General features: G+C 39.0%; 1 long non-coding RNA gene across 1 annotated transcript in view; it reads right to left on the bottom strand.

Annotated features, from left to right (window-relative positions):
* Window positions 1–4,240, bottom strand: part of LOC137768883 (uncharacterized) — a 42,384-nt gene extending 38,144 nt beyond the window's left edge. Inside the window, exon 1 of the long non-coding RNA XR_011074839.1 lies at window positions 4,156–4,240. This is a non-coding gene — a long non-coding RNA (uncharacterized lncRNA). The remainder of the gene's footprint in view (window positions 1–4,155) is intronic.
* Between the last annotated feature and the right edge of the window lie 13,551 nt (window positions 4,241–17,791).

Here is a 17,791-nt window from a genome sequence, read left to right as displayed (position 1 = left end):
TCAAGTGAAAATCTCTCTTATTGTCGTCTGCAGTAGACACAAATAAATGGCAACTCCTAATCACCTCGGCCCTCCCCACCCAGCTCACAGCCAGGTGAGTCTGGTGGTCCAGGGAGTGGCAATGTAGGATGGTTTCTTTATCTATATTTCCCCCAGTGCTTCTCTTAAATAACTGATAGTGGCTGGAAAATGCTTTCAAACCTAGAAGTCACTGGGCAGAGCTAAGGGGTTGACCCTTAGACTGATTTTATTTAAAGACCATCAAAATCTGCAAACCTTCTATACTTTTCTTGCTTCGTGTGGCAAAATCTTTTTTTCAGAAGCTGAAGTGTCAAACAACATTTTGTACGTGGTTCTGCCCTGTCTAAGGTAAGGGTGACCTGCCTATAATTTCTCTCCATTACAGACACTCCAGGCTCCTTTAAGAATGGCTATCAGCACTATTCCTTGACAGATAATGTGCATTTCTTTATGGCATTTTGATTATTATTTCCTTAAGCCATCATTTAAAGCTATTATTGATATTTTACTTTTCAAGTGCAGGAGTGCCGTGCCTGTAAGTATTAATAGTTATGATCTGATGAGAACCTACCACATGCAAGTTTCCAGGATGGAAACTTTATATACAGTATTATTTAACTGTCAAGATACCCCTTCGAGTGGAGATATTACTATCTCCAGTTAACAGATCAGGAAAAGCTAAAATCGCATAAGTATCTTGCCCAGTGTCAAACTGATGGTGGGGCAGAAATCTGAACCCAGGCCTCTCCAACCGTGGTTTCCCACTCATCCCCTCCTCCTTCTGGATGCCAGGCTCACAGCTTTCATTCCCATGGTTTTTATTCCCAAGTTCTTATAAACTCTTTATACTAAGAAATATCTGCTAGCATCATTTGAGTTCTTCCCAATATATTCCCTATAATTTTAGTATAATCAACTTAGAGCCTTATTAATAGTGACGAGGTCATGCTTCATACAAGAGGGCTTGAGTGGACCTGAGGCAAATCCTCAAGAGACCTAACGATTCAGCACTGCTGCCTCCCAGTGGCTGTGAACCTTGAGGGACTACTGAGCTTTAGAGAGGCCTGCGATTATAGTGATTTTGGGTAGAATGAAGATGTAGAGGAGGGAAAAGATAGGAAAGATTCTAAGGAAATATATACTACGAGGCTTGATGACTGGGTATGGAAAGTGGTGGTAAGTGAGAGAGGTTGGAAAGTAGATGATGTTTATCACAATAGTGAAATGAAATTACAAAGGGTTTGGTGGGGGACAGAGGGACTTGGAGGCCAGTGAGAAGACCAGTGGGTTGAACGTGGAGTTTCACTAACATTTAGGAGGTGCTCACAGCAAGAAAACAATCAGTAAATAGTCCAAGAAGGAACAGGAAGAGAGTAGAATAGAAACGGGGAAAGATGATGTTGAAGAGAATTTTAATGACTAAAGCAGCCAAGGGTGTAAAATTTCAGAGTTTATGATTGTATTAAGCTAATTGTTAGTTTAAGAAAATTGCTTTAAAATTACTGCAGCAGATTACTTGACTTGTAGAAATACACAGCAAAATAACTTGTGTAATTTCTCCATTATGTGTCATTCTTTAGTCCCTAAGAGCCCTGAAAACAGATATTACACTGGTAGAGGAAAATGACCCCAGAAATGGGTCACGGTAGAGCCTGCAAAAGATTTGTTTTGCCTACTTTATAGTTTTTTATCAACATTATGAAAGTAAATCTTATTAATTTTATGAGTCAGTAATATCTATCCCAAGGATTGATATTTATGAAAGAAGTAAAACTAGAATGCTGACTTAAACCCCAGGGAGCTTTGTTATAATGAGAAATCCTCAAGACCTGAATTTAATCAAGAACTTGATGAGGATTTTACATTGTGCTATTAGTCATACTCCTCAGGATTTACCTCATCGCATACTCTTCCTTCATTTAATAATTTTTTTCTAACTTTGCTAAGTTAGAAGCATTCCAAAAACTGATCACGACGCAATAAGCATTACCAACAATGACCCTATCGTAGTGGAAATGACCTCATTACCACTCTTGTTGCCAAAAGCAATCCAGGGCAGATGTGGTCTTGGTTTGAGATGAAGAAAACAGTCTTAGGATGAAACGGAGACACTGGGAAGATGTCTCCCCCCCAAATCCCGATCTGTTCCTCTTACAAAAATGATCATGAAACTTTGGTTCCAATACCAATGAATGCACCGCTGATTTAAGAGACAGTGCACGTCAAGCTGACGATTAGAATTCTATAAATGAGGTATGGACGGCATGACGTGAGCTTGGCCGCGTGTTTAAGAGCAATAGCTGGAGTCACAGCAGTGACTGCCCTGCACCTGTGGCCTCTGCTCCCAGTTACAGCACTGCCGTAAATTCAGACAACATCTCCCCAGCAGGCCTCTGTCACTACCGAGACATAACTTCAAGTAAAGATGGCCTTTGCTTCTAACTTTCGGTTCCTTTTTCAGTCATTTACTTCATCATTACTCACGCTATTATTCTTTCACTCATTCAACAAATAATTTTTGGTTTACCTTTCTGTGTGCCTCTCCATGTACTGTTCTAGTGGCAAACAAGACAGACAGCATCCCTGGCTCTATGAGGAGGCAGAGCCGACGGGCCCCGCTGCTCAGGTCCTCCGCACTTCTGGTGGCTGAGCAGAGAGCTTGGGAAGGAGACCTGAGCCAGCTTAACAGAAGGACGGGCTAATTACTAGTTTCCATGACCTGAAGCATCCTCCTTTCCATCAAAGCCACTTCCCCGGCCAGGGAACTTACGTGATCTCAGGGATGTTCTCTGACCCTGTCCCTCATCCGCAAATGTGTGGAACATTGCGGGGGACTGTCCTTCTTCCTTGGTACCTTGGCCGTGGGTCATATCTACACCCGGCCCAAGCTCTGACAAGTAACAAGAGTCAAGGAGATTCTATCTGCTTCTACGACTTCTCTGAAGGTTTTTCTCAGTAAACTCTATATCTGAACTGGATGGTGCTGCAACAAATAGATAGATAGAGATACAATTTCCGATCGTGATAAGTGCTGTGAAGGAAACAGAACAGTGCAATTGGATCGAGAGGGACTGAGGCTGGGTCAGGACCAACCTAGGCAGGACAGTCAGGAAGGGCTTCTTGGAAGAGATGGTAACAGAATCACAGCAGGAGTGATAAAGGGCAGGCAGCCCAGCAGAGAAAGAACATTCAAGCACAGGGAACAGCAAGGACAGTGGCTTGGGTGAAAGGATGAGACTGAAATGTCTGTGGGACAGAAAGAAATCGAGCACCACAGGGAATGAGGGAAAGAGTATTAGGGGTGACTTCAGAGAAGTAATCAGGGGACTGGTAAGGAGATTAGGTTTTGTTCTAACTGGAATAAGAAGTTATGGGAAAAAAGAAAGAAGCCATGGGAGAAGTTAAAGTGAAGGATTAATAAAAATTGATAAGCCTATGTAATAGTTTAACTCTTGGATCTGGAGGAGAATGGCGTGCAGGTGGCATGGAGGGAAGCAGGGAACCAGTTAGGAGGCTACTACCGTGGTCCAGGGGAGCGGGGAAAGGCAGAGGGGCAAAGACTGCTTCGTCTAATTACGGGACCTGCAGCGAGTGTTGGTGGGATGGGAGAGGTGGGAACAAGGAGAATCACAGATGATTCCAGCGTAGAGAGGGGCTGTAGCCCTTTCAAAAACTGGTGCACACGGTCACTCAAAATTCTGTAAAATTAACCACCGAGCAGAAAGTAGGAGGCCACGGGAAATAAAGATGAACAAAGACTGGAGGGTGCAGGGTGACAGGAAGTTGGAGACAGGCAGTGGTTCTCAAATGCTCTCGGGAAGTGCTAACTCCTGCAGTTCCTTACAGGCAGCTGTCATCTGAGGGCTTCTTTTAGGGGCTCCCGCAAGCTAGCACTCACTGCAAAAATGTGGCAGATTATTCTTCAAACCTGCATTTTAGAAGGGGGATGAGAAGATAGGCTAAGCTTGTGAGAAGCTTTTTTCCTTTCTCACGGCCCTCTATAAAAAAAAGTTCAGGACCAGAGTCTCAAGCTGACTGGGAGGTTGGCCACCAGACTTTACCTCAGAAATTGAGAATTAGTCACAAGATTCCACGTAAGCCACAAAAGAGAAGTGGGAAGCAGACAGCACTCACCGAACTGCGATGTGCCAGGCCCCGTACACATTATCTGTTAATCCTCCAAAAGAACCCGTGAGAAAGACGTGCTTTCCTTCAGGATCTGCAAGAACAAACTGAAGCTCAGAGAGGTTTATGAACAGCTAGCTCAAGGTGTCCCCGACGGTGGCAGGGATGAGCCCCGGGCTCCGCCTCCCGGGCCAGGTGTGGGGCTGCTACAGGTGACGGCACCTCCCCTCACACCATCACCGTGCCTGCCTTGAACTCTGGCCTCTGCTTCTTTCAGCCACTATCACGAGGCTCACCCCTGGGACTGGGGTCTGCCCTCAGGGGAAGAGTCATAAAAATGGGAAATTTACCAAGTGACTTCTCTCCTTCCACTGCCCACCCCCCTCCAGAATCTGCCTGCTTTTCCTCTCTCTCCTACGTCTTCATGTAGTGTTTAAAAATATATCATGTCGAGATTATAGTTATCTTCAGGAGAGTTCCTCGATACTCTATTACTGAGAAATAATGTTTTAAACAACAAAAAAATTCTGAATCAAATAAATGGTTTCCAGAAATGTATTCATTTTCTTTTCACCCTTTACTCTGATAGAATGAATGCTTTTTGGTGCTCACTCATCATCTCATTTTAGCCTCCTTTTGTAGAAGATCTAGTTGGTTCCTACACTAAACCCAGTGCCCATAGACTAATAACCACACAATTCCACGGGCGTTTTCCACATCGCATTCTGTTATCTTATTTATGTTTCTGTACTGCCCTCTAGTGGCTGATTCTCTGAAATACAAATCAAAGTAGAGTAGGCCCTTTGTATCCACGGGGTCTGCGTCCGGCGATTCGACCAACCACGATCCAAAATGTTCAAAAAGACAAATTCCAGAAAGTTCCAAAGAGCAAAACTTGAGTTTTCTGCAAGCTGGTAACTATTTACAAAGCATTTATATTATACTTATAAACAACTATCTACATAACGATAGCATTTACATGGTGTTAGGCACTATAGGTAATCCAGAGATGATTTAAAGTATAGGGGAGTTTGTGTGTAGGTTATATGCAAATACTCTGCCATTTTATATAAGGGACTTGAGCCTCCATAGATTATGGATTTTGGTATCCGCGGGGGTCCTGGACCCAATCCCCTCAGATACCGAGGGATGACTGTATTATTTTCGAAATGCAGGCACTTTTTCTAGAGGTAAGACAAATCTCAGACAGTTCAACTGGTTAGTAACAACTTGTAGTAGACATAAGTCTTCCTAACAACAATCTTACTGATTGTGAACTATTTCAATTTTGACTTTGACAACAATAGAAAAATTCTAAATGCTTAGAAGAGCTTTAAAAGTTCTGGGGATGTTTAAAGAATCTGTTGGCATAGTTGGAATGTAGACAATAATTAAGTGTATTGGAAAAGACTCCTGAAAGCCCCTGGAGAAGAAAGTGCTGGGCCTGGAACCTGATTTGAGAGGAGGCCGGGTGAGTGTATGCTTTCTTAGAGTAACATCGCCATCTTGCGTCTTTCTTAGATACTGCTGATAAAAATAAGCAAACCCTTATTTCTTTTAGCACGCCTAAATGTTCTCGAATTAGAGAAATTTGAACATTTGTTTCAAGGTTCAAACAGAAGTTTTATTTATTTATTTAAAGAAGAGTTTTTTAAAAGACTGTATTGAGGTATGATTTACACTCAATAAAATGCACCCTTTAAAGTGCACCAGTTTTCAATGAGTTTCAAAAACGTAAACACCCAGGCAGCCATCAGAACAATCAAGTTGCATAACATTTCCATCACCTCCCAGAGGTACCCTTGTGCCTATTTACAGATAACCCCATGCCCAGCTGTTGCCCCGGGCAACCACTGATCTGCTCTCTATCATTAGAGATCAGTTTTGACATTTAGAATTTCACATAAACGAAATCATACAGTATGTACTCTTTTGTGCCTGTATTTAAGTATGTGCTTTTTTTCTTCATCATAACATTGTTAAAATCTGTTCATGCTTTTGCATCTATCAGTAGCTCATTCATTTTTGCTCCTGAGTACTATTCCTTTGTGTGGCTACTCCTCTGTTTACCATTCTCCTGTTGATGGACACAGCTTGTTTCCAGTTTTTAATTATTTTGACTAAGACTGCTCCGAAAGTATGTGTATAATAAGTGTGTACAAATGTTCTCATTTCTCTTGGTAAACAGTTAGAAGTAGATGGCTGGGTTTCAGGGTAAATAGATGTTTAACTTTATATAAAACAGACAAAGTATTTCTAGAATGGCCTTACCATTTTATTTTCCCAGGGCAATCAATGAGAGTTCCAGCTGAGTCATCTCTTTCATATTTGGTGTTGTCATTCATGTTATCCATTATGATGGATATATAGTAGTAGCTCATGATGATTTTAATTTGCATTTTCCTGTTCACTAATACTGTTAAGCATCTTTTCATATGCTTATTGGTCATTCATATATATTCTTTTGTTAAATGTGTACTTAATTTGCTTCCCTCTTTTTATAAAGTTGGGTTGCCTTCTAATTATTGACTTATAAAGTTCTTTATATATGCTCTGTATGTCTTTTGCCAAATACATGCATTGTTAGTATATTTTCTGAGTCTGTGACTTGCCTTTTTGTATTCTTAAGTGTCCTTTGAAGAGCAAACATTTAAAATTTTGATGAAGTCTAATCATCAATAATTTTTTATAGGTATAGCTTTTTGTTACCTATCTAAAATTTTTGCCTACACTGAGATCACAAAAATCTTCCCCTATGTTTTTTTCTAGAAACCTTATAATTTTAATATTTATATTTTGGCCTATGATCCTTTTCATGTTAATTTTTGTACATGATAAGAGGGAAGTACTGAGGTTTCTTTTTTCCTAGATAGATACCTAAATGCACCAGCACCATTTCTTAAAAAGACCATCCGTTCCCCTTGGCCCCTTTCTTGAACATCAGTTGACAATATTTGTGTGGGCATATTTCTGGACCCCTTATTTTATTCCTTTTATCTTTTTATCAAAACTTAGACTTGTCCTGATTACTCTCATTCTATAAGTCTTCAGATCCTCCAAATGTGTCCTTGTTTTAAAATTATGTTGGCTACAGTATGTCCTCTGCATTTCCTTATATTGGGTTGGCTGAAATGTTTGTTTGGTTTTTTGCCCTTAGTTGTCTTTAACTTCATTTGAAACAATTTTGTTAGATTGTATTGTGACAGCTGTCATATAAGCGTGCATTTATAAAAAACTTATCAAAATTGGTGAATTTTTGTGTAGCCATTTTAATATCAAATATGGAAGAAAAAAAGCAACATTTTCGGCATGTTATGCTTTTTTTATTTCAAGAAAGATAAAAGCACAACTGAAAGGCAAAAAAAAAAAAAAAAAAAAAGATTTGTGCCGTGTATGGAGGATGTGCTGTGACTGACTGAACGTGTCAAAAGTGGTTTGCGAAGTTTTGTGCTGGAGATTTCTCGCTGGACTATGCTCCAGGGTCGGGTAGACCTGTTGAAGTTGATAGCGATCAAATAGAGACTTTAATTGAGAACAATTAACGTTATACCACGCAGGAGATAGCGGACATATTCAAAGTATCCAAATCAAGTATTGAAAATCATTTGCACCAGCTGGGTTATGTGAATCGCTTTGATGTTTGGGTTCCACATAAGTTAAGCGAAAAAAACCTTCTTGACCGTATTTCCGCATGTTATTCTCTACTTCAACGTAATGAAAACGTTCCATTTTTAAAACAAATTGTGACGGTCGATGAAAGGTGGATACTGTGCAATAACGTGGAACGGAAGAGACTGTGGGGCAAGTGAAATGAACCACCACCAACCACACCAAAGGCCGGTCTTCATCCAAAGAAGGTGATGCTGTGTATATGGTGGGACTGGAAGGGAGTCCTCTATGATGAGCTCCTTCCGGAAAACCAAATGATGAATTCCAGCAACTACTGCTCCCAGTTAGACCAAGTGAAAGCAGCACTCGACGAAAAGCGTCCGGAATTAGTCAACAGAAAACACATAATCTTCCATCAGGATAATGCAAGATCGCATGTTTCTTTGATGACCAGGCAAAAACTGTTACAGCTTGGCTGGGAAGTTCTGATTCATCCGTAGTATTCAGCAGACATTGCACCTTCAGATTTCCATTTATTTCGGTCCTTACAAAATTCTCTTAATGGAAAAACTTTCCATTCCCTGGAAGACTGTAAAAGGCACCTGGAACAGTTCTTTGCTCAAAAAGATAAAAAGTTTTGGAACGATGGAATTATGAAGTTGCCTGAAAAATGGCAGAAGGTAGTGGAACAAAATGGTGACTACGTGGTTCAATAAAGTTCTTGGTGAAAATGAAAAATGTGTCTTTTGTTTTTACTTAAAAACCAAAGGAACTTTTTGGCCAGCCCAATACATTTTAGGATCTGCGTGTAAAGTTCTACAAAACAGCTAGCCGGGATTTTGATTGGGATTGGCATTGCATCTATTAATTTGGGGAGAACTAACATCTTAACAATATTGAGTCTTTCAATCCATGAACACGATATTTTTCTTTACATCTTTAATTTCTCTCACCAATTTTTTATAGTTTTCAGTGAATAGGTTTTGCAAATATTTTGTTAAATTTATCCTTAAATATTTCATGATTTCGATGTCAGTATATAAATATAATGGTATTTACAAATTTTCATTTTCTAGTTTTTCAGTATGTAGGAATACAAGTGGTGTTGTATACTGACCCTGCTTCCTGTGGCCTTCTTAATTCACTCATTAGCTCTAAAGTAAATTCTGGAAATTCCTTAGGAATTTCTACACACAATCATGTCATCTGCAAATAAAACAAATGAACATTTTTGTTTCCAAGACAAAAAATGCCTTTTATAGCTGTCTTGCATTTTTTGTACTGGCTAGCCCTGCAAGGACTTCTTGTGCAAGGCCAAATGAAAGTGATGGGGATGGAACCTGGTCTTAGGGAATATGGATTCAATCTTTTCCGTTGACTGTGATGTTAGCTGTACGTATTTTGTAGAAAAATGTCTTTTATCAGTTGCCTTTTATTCCTATTTTGGTGCAAGTTTTTATAATAATTGCAGACTAAATTTTGTCAAATGCACCTTTTCTTTTCCTCCTGAAGCAGGAAAATTTATTTTCCCCTCCTTTATTCTGTTAAGGTTGAGTTACATTAATTTTTCATATGTTAAGTCAACCTGGCACTCCCAAGAAAAATTCCACTTGGTCATAATATATTATGCTTATTATACATAGTTCGATTCAGTTTGTTAATAGTTTATTAATGATTTTTGCATCTAGGCTCCTGAGAGATATTGGTGTGCAGGTTTTTTTTCTTTGACGTATTTGTCTGGTTTTGGTATCAGAGTGATGTTAGCTTCAAAAATTGAGTTGGAAAGGGTTCCTTCTTCTTTATTTTCTGAAAGAGTTTGTGAATATTATTATTATTATTTTCTTCTTAAAATGTTTGGTAGGGCTTCCCTGGTGGCGCAGTGGTTAAGAATCTTCCTGCCGATGCAGGGGGGTTCGGGGAGATCCCACATGCCGTGGAGCAACTAAGTCTGTGCGCCAGAACTACTGAGCCTGCGCTCTAGAGCCCATGAGCCACAACTGCTGAAGCCCGTGCACCTAGAGACCGTGCTCAGCAACAAGAGAAGCCACCGCAATGAGAAGCCTGCACACTGCAACGAAGAGTAGCCCCCGCTCACCGCAACTAGAGAAAGCCAGCGCGCAGCAACAAAGACCCAATGCAGCCAAAAATAAATGAATAAAATAAATAAAATTTTTTAAAAAGTTAAAAAAAATGTTTGGTAAAATCCACCAGTGAGGACACTTGGGCCGGGAGTTTTCCTTGTAGAAAGAGTTTTAATTATGAATTCAGTTTACTTATACATGGCTATTCAGATTTTCTATCAATTTTTATATTACAAAGAATTTGTCCATTGCTTCTAAGTTATCAAATTTAACAGCATTAATTTATTTGTACTATTCTCTTTCTATCCTTTTAATGTCTGTAGGATTGATAGTGACGTCTTCTCTTTCATTCTTGGTATTGGAAATTTGTATTTTTTTCTTTTTTTTATCACCTTAGGTATAGATTTACCAATTTTATTGATTTTCCAAAGAATCCTTTGGTTTCACTGATTTATCTCTATTGTCTACTTTAAAAGGTGGTAAATGTTTTCTGTTCGTGGCCAAATAATAAATATTTTAGGTTTTCAGGCCATATGATCTCTAAGGCAGCACTAGACAACAAGTAAATGAATGAGTGCAACTATGTTCAAATAAAGCTTTACTTACAAAAACAAGTGGTGAGCCAGATTTTGCCTGTAAGCTGTGGTTTGCTGACCCTTGGCTTATTAATTTCAACTCATCTTTATTTTTTCTTCCTTGTACTTTGGAGTTCATATTCTCTCATTTTCTAGCTTTGTAAGGTAGAAATCGTAATCCTTCAGTTCCGAAGAACATTTCCAATGAGTTTAGAATTCTAGGTTCACTCCCCCAACCAGCACCAGTGGTTTAAAGATGTGATCAGTTTTAGATGAAATGCTTGCTCTTGGTCTTTGTTTCTGTGTATATATGTGTACTGCTTCCTTTGGCTACTTTTAAGATGATCTTTTTAATCACAATTTTCAAAACTTTGATTATGATAATGATATACTTTGCTGTGTTTTCTGTTTCCTCAGCTTGGTTTTTTGTTTGTTTTTGTTTAGCTTATTGGATGTGTGTGTTAGTTTATAATTAATCAAATTTGGAAAATATTGTGTTCAGTGATGTCACATTGGTACCTTGAAATCAGCAATAGTGTGAGTATTTACATCATAAAAATTGGCCTATGCTATAAATGAAGTCTTTTTTCCCCCATGGAGCCAGTTGTTAAAATTTACTGCCCACAGGTCACTAAAATTTGGTTCTTTTCAATTTTTTTTCTTTTTGTTTTTCTACTATGGTAGTTTCTGTTGCTATGTGTTCACATTTACTGATATTCTTAAGTTTTCATTGGATGCTATCCTTATACTGTAAATTTATTATTTAAGATACTGTATTTTTCAGCTCTAAAGTTCTGTTTGGTTCTTGTTATACTACTTTCCATTGATCTTTTCATGATGTTTTGCTTTGAATCCTTGACCATATATATATATATATATATATATATATTTGCCGCGTTGTGCCTTTGTTGCTGCATGCGGGCTTTCTCTAGTTGCAGCGAGTGAGGGCTACTCTTCATTGCAGTGCACTGCCTTCTCATTGTGGTGGCTTCTCTTGTTGCAGAGCATAGGCTCTAGGTGCACGGGTTTCAGTAGTTGCAGCACGTGGGCTCAGTAGTCGCGGCTCGTGGGCTTCAGTAGTTGTGGCACGAGGGCTCAGTAGTTGTGGCGCACTGGCTTAGTTGCTCGTGGCATGTGGGATCTTCCCAGACCAGGGATGGAACCTGAGTTCCCTGCACCGGCAGGTGGAATTCTTAATCACTGCGCCACCAGGGAAGTCCCTTGACCATATTTTTAATAATTGTTTTAAAGTAACTCATTGTTAACTCCCTGTTATTGTTGACAGGAACATTGTCAACTCCTGTTTGGCCTTGATTGCTTCTTCCTTCCCTCCCTTCCTCTCTGTTTACTCTATGGCTAATTTAGTCCTATTACTAAGGTATCACCCTCCTGAGGTTTCTACTAAATGGTCCATATAGTTGACAAAGATTCCCCATTTGGCTGGTCAGAACTTGCGTGTTTCCTAGATCGTGTGTCCTCTGGGAATGATTCATCTGAGAGCACCTGGTCATTGTTAGCCCAGCCTGGTGGAGTTTTACCTTATGTTAGCATAGCTTAGTTTTTATCAACAGACTCACAGAGAACCCTGAAGATTTCTACAGCTCTTTCTCCATCTAGCTCCCTCCTCTATGCTAGTCTGCCCCAGAAATTCCAACATCTCAGACGTCTTGATCCCTAATAATTATCTCCTGAACTCAAGACCACTGCAAGGGATCCTCCCCTCAACCTTGCAGCTTTGCTTTAGACAGTGCCCTTCAGGCAGAAGGCTGGAGTGATTTTAAGACTCAGTGTTTGAAAGCGGTTATTTCATATATTTTGTCCAGTTTCCTCATTTTTTTTAAACATTGGGAGGACATGTCTTTTTCCAGTTTCTCCATCATGGCTGGAAGCTGAAGTTCTTATACATGCTTGACCAAACCAATAATCTTTCTTCATCTGGTATATTCAACCCCTTTGGCAGAGCTCTTAATAGCACTATCAGTCTTAGGTGGTACACATTATGAATAATAGAAAGGGAGGAGATATTATAATCCACTGAGTCAACACCAGCTATAACGGAGGGAGCTGGATGTTGTGGGTAGATGGTCCTCTTGTGCAGTGAATAAATTATGTCCTTCCTTGGTACTTAATTCTTAGGTTGGGATGAACTAACCTGAGGGCTAAGTATTAAATTTCTCATTTCTTAAAACAGTTAGAAAGTAACAATCTGAGGATTCACTATGGGGTAGCAGAGAAAGAGGTAAAATGAAAAAATAATTCTTTCCTGAGAGTTAGGAAGCTTGGCTCAAAGGCCAGGACTCTGCATTTATAATCCTCCACACTTCCTTCCGTTTCTATCTGTAAAAATGGGCAATTGAACTCTCTGTCCTTTAACAATCCTTCTGGCTTGGCGAGTTTTACTACTGTTTTGTTTTCTCACCGTTATTCCTAGTATTATCCCATGTTAAGTGGTGTAATATCATAGGCTAGAACAGTTATCTTCTTAAGGGTTAAATGATCCCTATTGCATCAATTAGTAGAGGGTAGGTGCTAAGAGCAGTGCTAGGAAAGTGAATAGAAGATAAAAACAGGCATATCAAATAGCCTCTTGTAATAGTGTAGAGATCTCTGTATTTCCAGTTAAAGAGAGCTTCCGAGTTAAAAAAAAATCACAAGATAGCAGGGCCTGATATTTTAATCTCCAATCTTCTTATTAAAATAGCAATGATTGTGAAGTAAAGCAGGAGCTCAGAATTCATCTCCTCCAACATCTAACGTAACTAACAATAATTATTAGCACAGTGAATATTTCAAGAGCAAGAACCAAACGAGGAAGAGCATACAACTTCATGCCATAAACCTCAGTAAGTAGTGAAAAAAGAAAAAAAAAATATTCTGGCATGGCTTGGCATAGCTTCCTAGCCTTAACCCTAAGCTCCAGAAAGAGAGGGAATGAAATATTGAGAATTTCCACAAATATTTCTTACTTTGGAGAAAAGTAGTCAGAGGGTTGAACAGGAAGCTCAGGTAAAATTCAGAAAGAAATTGTAATAGGGAAGAACAAATCTGACTCCATATTGGACGTATTTCTTTTACTTTAACCTTTGTTATACATAACAGCCCATCTCTGGGAACGCCACCTCCTATGCCTGAACATTAAGCTAAAATCCCTTTTTTTCAGCTCACAGGAAGCATCCTGACCAGGCCCACCTGTGAATGGCTGCAGGAAAGAAGAAATTGACACACCCCCTTGGAGTCTGGCGGGAACCAGGAAATATTTGCAACAACTTATCATCTTTTTTTATTTTACTTCCTCACCTCCCGCCTCTCTGTTCCATAAAAGAAACTAGCACCCAAACCTGGGCAAGATGGGTCTTTTGGACACTAGCCCACCATCTTCTCAGTCTGCTGGCCTTCTGAATAAAGTCATTATTTCTTATCCCAACAACTCAACTCTCAATTTATTGGCCTGTCATGTGGTGAGCAGTATGAGCTTGGGCTCGGTGACAAAATCTTCAGGAGTAAAAGCATCTACAGCAAGACACTGAGCAGGGGCAGAAGAGCTGTAAGACCTGTGTGGGTTGGAAGAACAGTCTGAGAGCAAGGGATCACCCACGCAATAACTGGGTGCACTTTGGGCCAAGCGAATATTAAGATAGGGCACTGGGTCAGAGGAGAAAACAGAATCCATATCCTTAAGCAAAGGAAACATAGCTGGAGCCAGGCCTATGCCATTTCCCTGCATCCTCAGGCTACAGAGAAGGCAACAGGAGCAATGCTCATCTTCCAAGCTGCAGTTCTAAGGAAACAATCAGGACTCTGAGTATGAAGGACACTGGGGAAAACTCGGCCACACTATGGAGAACAAAGGGCAAGTCAAGCAGAGTAGCCTATGTTCTGCATATGCAAGATGAAAAGAAAGGACATAATTATACCATTCCCTGTCTTTTTTGTGGCTTTAAACTTTTTATAATAAATATTTTTAAAGGATTGTTTAAATTTAAATTATACAAGCATACTACTGAAAGGTAAATACAAGGAGATATGAAGATAGCATAAGAAGACAAATCTCAAAGAAACAGAAGGAAACTCTCTACAACTTTCTGTGACAAAAGAACCTTAATAAGGACATGAACTCTAGAAAATGACTTCTCGTCAGTAAAATTTTAAAAACAGATAAAAAAGACAAAACTGTACTACTGAAGAAAAAAAATGAGAACCAAAATAATATCAAGGAATGAATTGGAAACAAGAGACAGAATAGAGTTAGAAACTGAAATAATAAAGTACAAAAAGGCTTGAGCTAATCGCAGTGAACAGAGGAACAAGCAAGGTAAAATGATTAAGAAAATATAATATATAAAGAAAAAAGAAAAGCTAACAAAAGGTCATTTCCTTAAACAGATACCCCAGCAGATCAAGCAGAAAACTTACTACAAAATTTCCCTGAAGTAAGAATCAAATAGCCTATGTAAAAAATTATACAGAATATCAGTTTTTATTGAGACAGATCTTGTTTGCCATTGAATTTCAGGAATAGAGAAATAATTCTTTAATCGCATAGAGGGGACAAAGTAAGATGGGAATATTTCAAGCTAGTGTCAAATTTCTCCTTAGTAACAGTTAGTGCTAGGATATCATGGAGTAATTAATTTCAGCCAAATTTTTAAAAATAATAAAGTGACAATTTTATACCCACGCATGTCACTAAAATATAAAGACAGATATATTCAAACATGTGTGAACTCAGGAAATGTAGCGTCTATAAGAACCTTTAAAAAAAATAAAACTACTTGACAAGGAAATTTAACTGATCAAGAAGTAATTTTAAAAACATAGTTTAAAATCTGCAATCCCTTTCGCAATATAAATTTTCACAAAGCTCTATAAACATCTTCCTAAAAGGTTAATTCTACAGTGCAACAATGGAAAACAACATTTCATGATTTTTATATTCTTGTGATGTTACTGTGTCCAAAAATTATACCTGCTTGAACTTTTATTTCTTTTAGAAAACAGGAAGAAAAAAAGGTAATAAAAACTTGCCCCAATTTGCTAGGGCTGCCATAACAAAGCACCACAGACTAGATGGCTTAAACAGAAACTTATTTTCTCACAATTCTGGAGGCCAGAATTCTGAGATCAAGATGTCAGCAGGGCAGGGTTCTTGTGAGACTGCTCTCTTTAACTTCAGATGGCTGTCTTCTCACTGTATCTTCATACCACCTTCCTTCTGCACCTGTGTCCAAACTTCCTTTTCTTATAAGAACATCAGGCACACTGGAATAGGGCCCACGATAATTACCTCCTTTTAACTTAATTACCTCTTTAAAGGCCCCACCCCCAAATACACTCACATTCTGAGGTCCTGGGGCTTAGGACTTCTACATGTAAGTTTTGCGGAGACACAATTCAGCCCCTAACACTCTCCATGGCTCGATGTAAAGAAAGTGCAATTGAATGTCATCATGCTCCATTATTTAAGCCCCAGGGAATGCAACGAAAAGGTCAGAACCCCTTGCCTTCTTGAAATAAGTCAACTGGTTATAGCTAGGTTTGGGATCAAAGTCATCTCATCCACTTTGTCTTGGGAGAGGTGCTGGACTTCGTATCATCTTGGGGGGAAAAAGGACTGACTAGTAGTAGAGGGAAAGAGCACAGGACACTCAGTGTTGTTTAACAGTGGTTTTGATAAAGCATAAAGGAAACAGCAGAATGACTAGTTTCTTCCCATTTCCTAGAGTCTTATTTTTTATTTTCACTCACTTTATTGTTTAGTTGTTTTAGGTTTACAGAAAAAATTGAACATAAAGTACAGAAAACGACTACACCCTCCTCCTCCCACTCCCTCCGCACAGTTTCCCCTATTATTCACAACATGTACTAGTGTACATCTGTTACTATTGATGAATACATTATTAACCAAAGTCCATAATTTACACTAGGTATCACTCTGTGTCGTACAGTTCTATGAGTCTTGATGAATGCATACCATCATGTAGCCACCATTGTGGTTCATACACAGTAGTTTCCAGGCACTCAAAAATCCCATGCTACACCTAGACATTCCTTCTTCCCTGTCCCCACACCCCAGGCAACCACTAACTTTTTCCTGTCTTTACAGTCTTGCCTTTTCCAGAATGTCATAGCTGGAAGCATACAGTGTGTAGTCTTTTCAGATTGTCTTCTTTCACTGAGAAATACGCATTTAAGGTTCCTTCACATCTTTTCACGGCTTGATAGCTCTTTTTTTTTTTTTAATTACTGGATAACATTCTATTCTATGGACGTATTACGGATTGTTTATCCATTCATCTACTGAAAGGCATCTTGGTTGCCTCCACATCTCACAATGATAAATAAAGCTGTTACAAAAATCCCTGTGTACGTTTTCAACTCGTTGGGTTAAACACCAGGGAGCGTGACTGCTGGATAGTGTAGTCAGATTATGTTTAGCTTTGTAAAAACTGCCGAAGAATCTTCCAAAGTGATTGCACCACTTTGCATACCGACCAGCAAGGAATGAGAGCTCCTGTGGCTCCACATCCTCATTAGCATTTGCTGTCGTCAGTGTTTTGGATTTCAGCGATTCTAATAGGCATATCTCATTGTTTTAATTTGTAATTCCCTGATGACCTGATATTGAGCACTTTTTCATATTTGCCATCTGTATATCTTTTTTGGTGAGGTATCTTGTGCAGATCTTTTGCCTCTTTTAGAATTTTTTTAGTTGCTGACTTTCAAGAGTTCTTCGTACATTCTGAATACAAGTCTTTTATCAGACATGTGTTTTGCACATATTTTCTCCCAGTCAGGGACTTGTCTTTTCAATCTCTCAACAGTGTCTTTATGTAGAGCAGAAGTTTTTGATCTTGATGAAGTCACACTTATTTTTTTCTTTCACGGATCATGCCTTTGGTGTTGTATCTAAATACATCACCAAACCTAAGGTCACCTCTGTTTCTCTTATGTTATCTTCTAGACATTTTAGAGTTTTGCATTTTACATTTAGGTCTATGATCCATTTTGAGTTAATTTTTGCAAAAGGTCTAAGTTCTGTGACTGGATGTCCAGTTATTTCAGTACCTTTTGCTGAAAAGATTATCTATGCTCTTTTGAATTGCCTTTGCTCATTTGTCAAAGATCAGTTGTCTCATTTGTGTGGGTCTATTTCTGGATTTTCTACTGTTCAATTGATCTATTTATCTCTTCTTTCACCAACACCATATTGTCTTGATTACTACAGATTACAGTAAGTCTTGAAGCCTAGTAGTGACAGTTCTCCAACTTTATTCTTCTTCAATATTGTGTTGGCTACTCTTTTGTCTTTCTATAAACTTTAGAAACAGTTTGTTGATACCCAAAATAATTTGCTGGGATTTTGATAGGAATTGTGTTGAA

Source organism: Eschrichtius robustus, chromosome 8, assembly GCF_028021215.1.
Source record: "Eschrichtius robustus isolate mEscRob2 chromosome 8, mEscRob2.pri, whole genome shotgun sequence".
NCBI lineage: Eukaryota > Metazoa > Chordata > Mammalia > Artiodactyla > Eschrichtiidae > Eschrichtius > Eschrichtius robustus.
This window is presented reverse-complemented; position numbering and strand designations above follow the sequence as displayed.